The sequence below is a fragment of the Oncorhynchus kisutch genome, linkage group LG2 (genome assembly GCF_002021735.2).
Source record: "Oncorhynchus kisutch isolate 150728-3 linkage group LG2, Okis_V2, whole genome shotgun sequence".
Taxonomy (NCBI): domain Eukaryota; kingdom Metazoa; phylum Chordata; class Actinopteri; order Salmoniformes; family Salmonidae; genus Oncorhynchus; species Oncorhynchus kisutch.
In genome coordinates, this window is record NC_034175.2 from 38505407 (window position 1) to 38516589 (window position 11183).

Genomic DNA, 11183 nt, shown 5'->3' on the forward strand with positions numbered 1-11183 from the left:
ATACCCAGCTTGATAAACTAGTAGCTAATTCCCCAGCCAAGACTACACATCTACCAAGACTACACCTCATAAGATTGCCTGCTACAGTTGTTCCAGTTTGCAGCCAAACATGCAGCATAGAGGAGACCAGTAACGGGGCCCTCATCAGCATCATAGACATTCCTGCTCTGTGAGCATTCCAATGAATTGAACAGTCAGCCACATGTCGGCAAGTATCTGGCCAGTAACCTTCACCTGTCAGCGTCAACAGCTTTCACAGGTTCACCATTTGTACAAATACAGAAGGAAACCCACTTCATTACTTTGATATATTTGATAAACCAATTGTGAAACATAATTGATGTAAACTGACATGAATTTGTTGTTTATCTTCCATTTATTATATGCATATACTGTAATGTCCGGAGTATAACCTAGCCTGGTGGACCCAGCCTAATCGCTGTGTTCCCCATTCTATTACACTTTATGATATCTGAAGTGAAATAGAAAGGTGAATGTAGTGATCAGGTTGGTTTCACCAGGCTAATCATAACCACCATTGATAATCTTGTGTGGCAGGGTAGGCTAGTGGTTAGAGCGTTGGACTAGTAACCGGAAGGTTGCAAGTTCAAACCCCCGAGCTGACAAGGTACAAATCGGTCGTTCTGCCCCTGAACAGGAGATTGTTAATGTAATTGGTGCTCTGCATGTGTGTGTCACATGCAACAAGATTCAACATTCAACACAGACCAGTATCTTTGATGAGGGTCCAGAAGCTGCTATGGCAAAGACCTCACCTCTTGCCTGCTCACCAACAGTCATCGATGGGGAGAACAGTCTGACCTGTTCAAACTTCAACATAGTGTATATATGTTTGTCAGATATCACCTATCCCGACTGCCATTGGCAATAGAACAGTGACTGTGTGTATATGTTCACGGATGCATCTAACAGAGCCAGCACTTGGAGACTTGCAAGATGATGTGATGGAGACAGACAGGTCTGATTTTCACGTCTCTGAATGGAGAGAGACCTGGCACTCAACACATCGTCAATGTGAAGATGATAATACAGTACAGCAGAAATGTCCACTATTTGCAACATTTCTTGAGGAACAAGCCCCAAAAAAACGAGGCCAAATCAGCAGGTGCAGTTCCCCTTTAAAAGTGATCATCTCATTTCCCCTGACATTTAATGACTCCGATCATATACCTATTTTCTATCCTAGCCTAGCCTACTTCATCAAAGTAAAAGTCCAGAGAACTAGCCATTACCAAAAAACAGGCTTCTGGTAAAGAGTTGTGGCAAATTTTGGCCTATTTGCAGCAAGCTTATAGTTTCACATGGAAATTAATTTTGTGGCAAACTCTTGCGCACATTTGGGCCGACTTGTGATCTTCTGGCAAACTACTCTGAGAAACTTGTGGCGAACATTCTACTGCAAATTTGCGGCAAAATCATTATGAATATGCAAATTGGTTATTTAGTGTATTAAACAACATCAAAATGTTTTATCGACATCAACCAAATCACAAATAACTTTAAATGTACTTGCTTCTCACAGAGAACTAAACAAAATGTATTCAATGTCTTAACACATAAAATCCAATACAACATTCTTAACTTAATCTCACAATAAAAACATAATGCAGTATTAATGAAGAAAAGAGCAAAAACTACAACATTTACATGAGAGAAATATCCAGGAGTTCTCAAGGGGCAACTTCAGAATTTCCATGAGCATTCAACCAATGGAAGAAGTATAGCCTCTTTGACTGAACTTTACTTCACATTTTTGTCATTTAGCAGATGCGCTAATCCAGATCAATTTACAGGAACCATTAGGGTTAAGCACATTGCTCACATATTTCATTTACTCAGCTCGGGATTTGAACCAGCGACATTTTGGTTACTGGCCCAATGCGCTTAACCGCTAGCCTACCTGGCGGCCCTGTAGAAATCCTGTCGAACGCTTGCTGAATGCATGCACTGAGTTTTTTTTTTGACTCAGCAGCTAATGGGTAGGATAAGAAATGGGGTTAGGCTCCATCCCACCGGGCACAGTCATCAGTTCAACATCTAGTTTTGATTCACATTTGCATGAGTTGTAAACTAAATGTTTATTCAATGTGAAATCGCCCCCCCCCCCCAAAAAAAAAAAACATGTCATTGGATTTAGGTTCAAAGTTGGGTAAAAAAATAAAAAGTGAAATTCCCTTACTTGATGAATTTTTGCAAATCCAATCAGTTTTCCACGTTGATTCAAAGTCATCACATAGATTTTTGGGGGTCGAAATGACGTGGAAACAATGTTGATACAACCAGTTTTTGCCCAGTGGGATGTTGCTACGCTTCTCACTGAAACTGGCATTATATCTATTTTTCAGAAAGGGAAAAAATCTGCCTTGTATAAATGCTATATGAACAAACAATGTAGCGAGCATACTGGGACATATTACGCCTATTACACCTACCTCCAAAATGTGTGTTTCTAGAGAGCCACAGAAATGATTTCCTCCAGTCAAGCCTCAATACAATGGATTAAAACTCAGATCTCCAATCTGGACTGGGGACATCATTATCAAGAGCCACTTTTCTACTAGTTGTCACTTCTTTCTGACTCAGGTGTATAATAAGGCTTGGGTGGAAGAAGAGCAACAAACATTTTGTTATGCCTATATGGAAATCAATATTATTTTCCTAAACAAATTATTGATAACTTTCATCTCAAGGCCATGCATGCAAGAAGTCTTGACCTGGTGCATGCATATTTCTCAGTCCTCCGTTTGATTGAAGGCCTCAATCTGTCTCTTTGTCTGATAACTGATTGCTTCTAGAAAGAAAGAAAGAATACATGACCGAGAAGAGCTAGTTACTAAGGTAGTTTAAAGCAATGAAAGGTCTTATTGTTACAAAGCATAAATTTAGTATTGACTACATTTATGAGAATAACACATGCATTTGCTTAATTTATCCAGCTTGAAGACAATACAGCAATTTATCACACACACAAAAAAAAGTGTTTGAATGAGTGCACCGCATACTTATCTTTCCAGGGTGTCAATGCATCATCTTCCTAATGCTGGGTAGGGCTACCTGTTGTGCTTACTAACATACTGTAACGACCCTGGGTTTATAAGCGCGGAAATCGACCCTGCCGCACGAGCATGCTTTTGCGGCACAGTCGATAGCGCGCCGGACCTCGGGCTTGATGAAGGTCGAGGATTCGAGGCCTGCTCCTTGCCGGTTTCATTACACTGGTGTCAGAAGTGATCTGACCTCGCATCGACGACAGTGCGTGTGCTTGACCGGTGAGCGCGTTTCTGTAAGACGTAGAGTCGCAAGCTGGCGCGAGGACGCGCTCTTTGAAAGGAGGGAGTAGTGTAACGACCCTGGGTTTATAACAGGGAAATCGACCCTGCCGCACGAGCATGCTTTTGCGGCACAGTCGATGGCACGCCGGACATCGGGCTCGAATGTCGAGGGTTCGAGACCTGCTCCCTGCTGTTTCATTACAATACTACTGAAGGTGACGCTAGCATATTGACATGCTAGCAGTAATAAAAAGACACCTAAGTGTTTAAAATGTCCAGTAAATCATTAGTTAGCTAGCTATCACAATAATAGGGCAAAAATATCGAACGTTCACTACTGTAGCCAGTCAGTGGCATTGACAGGTTGAAACTGATATAGCAGCTACGTGTTTCTGTCTATCCCATAAAACATGACATTGCTAACCGGGCATCAATTAGCTATGGGAATTTAAAGTTTATTAGGAAATTAAATCAATAAGTTAGACACTCACCGGACAACTTTGGTAGGTAGATTTCTTGGTTTCCATTTCCATCTGATTTTTTTTCAGATCTCCTTGACTGGTCGTCAAAAGTTACTGGTCTTTGAAATGATGTGCCCACCAGAAACAACCTCTGGTAAACTGGGAGCCACTAGTGGCAGTACATATTGTTGCCACAGGTTTGCACAGATTCAAATATAATCTCGAGAGAATTGTTTTCCAGAAACAAACTGGTGAACTGTTTGCCACTAGTCGTAAATATTGTTGTTGCCAAAGGTTTGCTGCAAATTCACCACTAGTGGCAAACAACTTCTGGCAACATTTTGTCACAAACTTGCAGGAAGTTTGCAGCAAGGAAAGTAATGTGTATATCAAAAATATATATGTATGTTCTCTGTAATAGGCCTACTGTGTATAAAAGTAGCCTACCATGTATGTAAAATGGACTGAGTGTAAAAAAACATTAGGAACACCTGCTCTGTCCATGACATAGACTGAGAAGGTGAATCCAGGTGAAAGCTATGATCCCTTATTAACGTCACCTGTTAAATCCATTTCAATCAGTGTAGATGGAGGGGAGGAGACAGGTTAAAGACAGATTTGTAAGCCTTGAGACATGGATTGTGTATGTGTGCCATTCAGAGGGTAAAGATTTAAGTGCCTTTGAATGGGGTATAGTAGTAGGTGCCAGGTGCACCGGGTTGAGTGTGTCTAGAACTGCAACACTGCTGGGTTTTTCACACTCATCAGTTTCCCGTGCGTATCAAGAATGGCCCACCATCCAAAGGACATCCAGCCAACTTGACACAACTGTGGGAAGTATTGGAGTCAAGATGGGCCAGCATCCCTGTGGAATGCTTTTGACACCTTGTAGAGTCCATGCCCCGATGAATTGAAGCTGTTCTGACGGCAAAAAGGGGGTGCAGCTCAATCTTAGGAAGGTGTTCGTGTTCCTAAGGTTTTGTACACTCAGTGAATGTAAAATATGTATGGGTCTTTCTATAAACTAGTGTACCAGTGAGGAGTTCCTATACTGGACAACTTGTTAGAGCTGTTGATAAATCATTGATAATAATATGCCAATTGTTTTCATGTCATTACTTTAACATATAAGTAGGGGATCATAGCTACATTCAATAAAACTCACAAGTTGATTTAAAACCTTTTGTCATGCTTGGTGTCTTGAACAATTTGCCCCAAAATCGTGTGACATAAAACATGACTTTTCTGTCCTTGCATTTATGGCAGTGTAAATTGTCATTATATCATATATCAAGCATTAATCAGTTAAATTAGACATCTAATTTTGACCCTTTCAGAATCCTGGATCTAGCTATTAGACAGTTTTTTCAGTAGAGCATTCAGAAATGCAGTGCAACGCTCTAACCACTAACCTAATGGTCAGAGCGTTGGGCCAGCAACGAAAGGTTGCTGGATCGAATCCCCGAGCTGACAAGGTAAAGATCTGTCGTTATGCTGCTGAATAAGACAATTAACCCACTGTTCCCCGGTAGGCCGTCACTGTAAATACAAATTTGTTCTTAACTGACTTGCCTCGTTAATAAAGGTTCAAATAAAAACGGTAACATTTCGTGTCTCCTTATGTTAGGGGGTGAAAACAGTTTCCATGGGGGCACACACATTCAAAATAATGTTTGCATTGCACAATCAAATGCGTCTAACCGAAAGTCAATTTACCTTGCTACTTAAAACCTAAAACAATGCTTTATTAATTAATGTGGTTCTTCAATAATTATGCATAATACTTGGTGGATGGTATTTGGTGTCCAGCTGATTAGTTATGCCCTGATACTTTCACACATCATCATCTGATCCAGGAAGGAATTTTCCAAATGACAATCAAGTGACAAACAGCTGTTGTGATAGCACATGCGATGCATCAACAGCCCAAGTGTTGGGGGAAAAAAATCTGTTTGGGAGGAATGTCCACATATTTCGATGTCTCATTCGTTATGCCGGCGAAGACAGTTGTGCTTGGATTCTACTTGAACTTGGATTTGGAGCTGGCATAGGCCTACCTTGAAAATGTCCTTAACCCTGATCTGTTTCACCTGTCTTTGTGCTTGTGTCACCCATCTTGCCTATTATCCCATGTGTATTTATGCCTGTGTTCTCTGTCTGTCTGTTGCCTGTTCATTTTGTTTGTGAAACCTACCAGTGTTTGTACCCCTGCCCCTGTCTGTTTCTTGCTCCTGTTTCCTAGTCCTTCCCGGTTTTGACCTTTCTGCCCGCCCTGACGCTGCCTGCCATTCTATACCTTGCCCCACCTCACTGGATTATTGACCCCTGCCTGCCCTGACCCTGAGACTGCCTGCCGTTCTGGACCCTTTGCACCTTCTCTGGATTACTGACCACTGCCTGTCTTTGACCTGTCGTTTGGATGCCCCTGTATTGTACATAAACTTTTGTTTCTTCGACACGTCAACATCTGGCACATACCTGAAACTTAATTTGGTGCTTGAAAATGTATTATAATAAGTGTAGCCAATTTATAAATCCTCCTGCTTCATTTTAATTATCTGTGATTTAATTTTTGATCCGTTTTTGTTTCCTGCTGCTTCAATTGAAGGGTGTTGCAGCTACTCTGTTATAGTAAAAACGTGTGCGGCTCTTGAGGATGGCAACATCTAATGTTGGCTTTCCATACAAATCCTTCCAATAAACAATGAACCTCGTTTTTGGTCACTTTCTCATTATAAAAACGGAGATGGTGAGATTAATGCTACCTCTATTCATCGCTTTATCTTCTTAGGACTGAAATCCCATTAACGGGATCGATATGACAACAGCCAGTGAAAGTGCAGGGCGCCAAATTCAAAACAACAGAAATCTCATAATTAAAATTCCTCAAATATACAGGTATCTTATACCATTTTAAAGGTACTCTTGTTGTTAATCCCACCACAGTGTCCGATTTCAAATAGGCTTTACAGCGAAAGCACCACAAACGATTATGTTAGGTCATATCCAAGCCACAGAAAAACACAGCCATTTTTCCAGCCAAAGAGAGGATACACAAAAAGCAGAAATAGAGATACAATTAATCACTAACCTTTGATGATCTTCATCAGATGACACTTATAGGACTTCATGTTACACAATACATGCATGTTTTGTTTGATAAAGTTCATATTTATATCTCAGTATACATTGGCACGTTATGTTCAGTAATGTTTTGCTTCCAAAACATCTGGTGATTTTGCAGAGAGCCACATCAAATTACAGAAATACTCATTATAAATGTTGATGAAAATATAAGTGTTATGCAAGGAACTTTAGATACACTTCTCCTTAATGCAACCACTGTGTCAGATTTCAAAAAAGCTTTATGGAAAAAACAACCATGCAATAATCTGAGTACGGCGCCCAGAGAACAAATACATATATCCGCCATGTTGGAGTCAACAGAAGTCAGAAATAACATTCTAAATATTCACTAACCTTTGATGATCTTCATCAGAATGCACTCCCAGGAATCCCAGTTCCACAATACATTTTTGATTTGTTCGATAATGTCCAACATTTATGTCCAAATAGCTACTTTTGTTAGAGCGTTTGGTAAACAAATCAAAACTCACGAAGCGCGTTCACTAGTTGCAGACGAAATGTCAAAAAGTTCCGTTACAGACTGTAGAAACTTGTCAAACAATGTATGGAATCAATCTTTAGCATGTTTTTAACATAAATCTTATATTCCAAACGGAGAATTGCTTTGTCTTCAGAAAAGCAAAGGAACGGGAGATAACTCTCATGTGAAATGTGTGTGACCAGCGCGTGACTGCTGGCAGACCTCTGACTCATTCCCCTCTCATTCAGCCCCCTTCATAGTAGAAACATCAAACAAGTTTCTAAAGACGGTTGACATCTGGTGGAAGCCTTAGGAAGTGCAACATGACCAATATCCCACTGTAACTTCAATAGTGGCTGAGTTGAAAATCGACCAACCTCAGATTTCCCACTTCCTGGTTGGATGTTTTCTCAGGTTTTTGCCTACCATATGAGTGAGAAACTTCAGAGTGTTTTCTATCCAAATATACTAATACTATGCATATATTAGCAACTGGGACAGGCAGTTTACTCTGGGCACCCCTGGGCACCTTATTCATCCAAGCTACTCAATACTGTCCCCCAGCCATAAGAAGGTATTATGTGTGCCTGCGTTGGCCACATAGGCTACAAAAAAATCGCCATGCACACACCCAATCTATTTAGTCAGGCGATGTCCACATTATTCTCATAGATTTTAGAATGTAATAATAATTTGAAAAAGTGCCTGAATGTCATTGAATTTTACTTGCCAATGTTTGTACGAGCCCTGCTTAAAGGATGTATAGTCCTATGCAATGTTCCCTCTGAACTGCGCATAGCCCAGAGACTGACGCGCAGATATATCAGCCCAGAGAGAGAAGCAAGAGATTGAACTTCACTCAACTTCATAGATCAGTTGTCACCAACCGGTTGATCTCCAAGGAATTCCTAGTTGATCACCAAACATTTATGTAAAAAGAAACGATGAAGCCTTGTGTTCCTTTTAGATTGTATTCGTCTCGGATAGGCGAACTGTTGAAATTTTTTAACCATTTCGTGTGTCTGGAGGTAAAAACTCCGCTTTCCCGGTGGGCCCAGAGAGCAAATCAAGTGCATTCCAGTTTTACCGTTGGCCAATCGAATGCCTCAGATGACTGTGACTGCAGTAATGTAGCAGGCATAAAATAAATCTACAGCAAAATTGATACTGTGAGATTGATACTGACTAGAGAGGGTGTAAACAAATACAGCAAAGCGATGCTGTTTTTCTGAGTGAGTTCACGTTTAAGTTCTTACTCAGCACTGTCAACACTTTTATAACCCATAAAATGCGGGTTCTTCCTATTTGATTTCAAGCATTGCAGCAGTAATGAATGAGAAGGAAAGTGTATCGATAGGCTTGCGTTGTTGTTATTATCAGCGGCTTGGGCCTTTTTTAATATAGAGGAATATTTAACTTTCTCTATTCATACAGTAGGAGTAACAACATACGTTTATTTCATGAGGAAGAAATAATGCGGTGCGACTCGAGTTTCGCCATCAGCTGGAAGATGGTGTCCCTTTTTGTTCAGTGTCAATGGAGGAAAGGGAGACGGGAGGGATGTTGAGAGGCGGACCCTCAGTCTGCTGCTCTCTCCCTCTGCTGTGACTGACCTTCAGATGCAGGCACCAGCCCAGTAATATAAAAAACAAATGATTTAAATGTATGCTCACTCAGCTGGACTTCACAAGTAATACAACGGATCTATTACCAGTGTGATCATATAGCCTACCTCAAATTTTTTAATATATATATTTTTGAATGGCCTGAACAAGCGTAAGTCAAGTAAAGCCAATATGATGTGATAATGTATTAGGCCTATAACACAAACCTCATTGCTACATTACTGTTCTTAATTGGTTTATGTTGCATAGGCCTACGTTTATTACATACTGTTAAAAAAATCTGAGCGGTAGATCTCGGCTTGCATTTTGACTCAAGGCGATCTTGACACAGAAAAGGTTGGTGACTACTGTTCTAGAGTTTTTCCTGTCAACACTATCAGCGTCAACACAATATTATCCACTTTCAATGCAACATACCAAAACAAAACAAACTATGTAAGATATTTTGTTGTAGGCAGAATGCATCGGAGTAGGATTGTATTGCAATGACACGCACTACCCAGCACATACTTTACACAGACTGGTGTGGCAAAAACAATCAGAGTTGCAGTAGGCCTATATGCAAATAGACCATTGCCATATATGGATCTGTGCCATTTACTTTGAACTGGACTGTGTTTACAGCATGAGTGGTCGCATGTTTTGAGATCAAAGCGAGAGCTGCTTGTTGCCACGTGTGCACATTTTGTCCATATCCTTTGCTAGTTAGTGAGTTATTAGCCCAGTTATATATCATTTGTAGTCAGCAATAGTGGAGTGATTGCTTTCTACAAGAGCACAAAAAGTATACATTTCTTGAAAAGTGAGTTAGGTAAATACCCTTTTTGTCTTAAAAAGGACAGTGTTGTATTTTGATACAGGCTTGAATAAGCTAAGTGACCAATATGAGAGGAGGGTAGCATAATTAGTCTGATTCTCTGTAATAATAGAATGGGAATAATAATGCATTTTATTTTGTAAAGTGGTTTCTTGCATCAAACAACACAACAACATTTTCAGTCACCTCCTTGTCTTAAGGACAAGTGGATGAACAGGTTTTTTCAAAAGTCTCATGGAATGTAGGCGTACGTACATTAACCACCACACATCGAATGCTAATGTAGGCTGAATGATAGAACAGCTATTTCCATGTTAAAATGTTATGGGATGCATTTTCTCCATTGTTTTTTATGGTAGGCCTACATTATGATCAAGTAGCCCACATGGCCACTGTTAAAACTGCAACTTAAATTGGGTAGAGCCTCAGTGTTCACAGCAAAGATTCACTGGAAGTTGCACAGGTTTTTCACAACTTTCAAGTCAGCAGACCTCAAATTTGCTCAGTGCCGAAAGAAATTAGAGGGAAGATTGGTCCAAGGTCTATGTTGTTGTATAGGTGGAGTTATGGACCAATTTCCATATATTCACTGTTATTCACTGTTATTCTTCAAAGTACAAAATGTGGAACTGCATGAAATTTTCTTTTGAACTTTTGATCCCAACGTCACACATTGGTTCCATTTATTTATAGAAAGACCCATCCCATATGTAAAAAAAATACTTTACTTTTCAAAAGTTTGGACTTCATTTTTTTACTATTTTCTACATTGTAGAATAATAGTGAAGACATCAAAACTATGAAATAACACATATGGAATCATGTAGTAAGCAAAAAAGTGTTAAACAACTGAAACAGTTCTGTCTGGTACAGATATGAAACAGAAAACAACTACCCACAACTCAAGGCCAAAACCAGGCTGCCTAAGTATGGTTCTCAATCAGAGACAACGATTGACAGCTGCCTCTGATTGGGAACCATACCAGGCCAAACACATAGAAATACAAACATAGAACAAAACATAGAATATCCACCCACATCACACCCTGACCAAACTAAAAATAGAAACACACAAAGCAATCTACGGTCAGGGCGTGACAGATAGTTGATATTCTTCAAAGTAGCCACCCTTTGCCTTGATGACAGCTTTGCACACTCTTGGCATTCTCTCGACCAGCTTCATGAGGTAGTCACCTGGAACGCATTTCAATTAACAGAAGTGTCTTGTTAAAAGTTCATTTGTGGATTTTCTTTATATCTTAATGTTTTTGAGCCAATCAGTTGTGTTGTGACAATGTAGGGGTGGTATACAGAATATAGCCCTATTTGGCAAAAGACCAAGTTCATATGTGACTTTTTATTTTTTTTACATTGGATAAA

At 40.0% G+C, this 11183-nt stretch overlaps 1 long non-coding RNA gene across 1 annotated transcript; it reads right to left on the reverse strand.

The window, feature by feature from the left end:
• Window positions 1-2258: 2258 nt before the first annotated feature.
• On the reverse strand, window positions 2259-4264 carry LOC109902374 (uncharacterized). The gene is made up of 2 exons (XR_002256874.2): window positions 3785-4264; window positions 2259-2812 (listed from the first exon to the last, which is right to left on the reverse strand). It is a non-coding gene; the product is annotated as an uncharacterized LOC109902374 (long non-coding RNA).
• Window positions 4265-11183: the final 6919 nt, after the last annotated feature.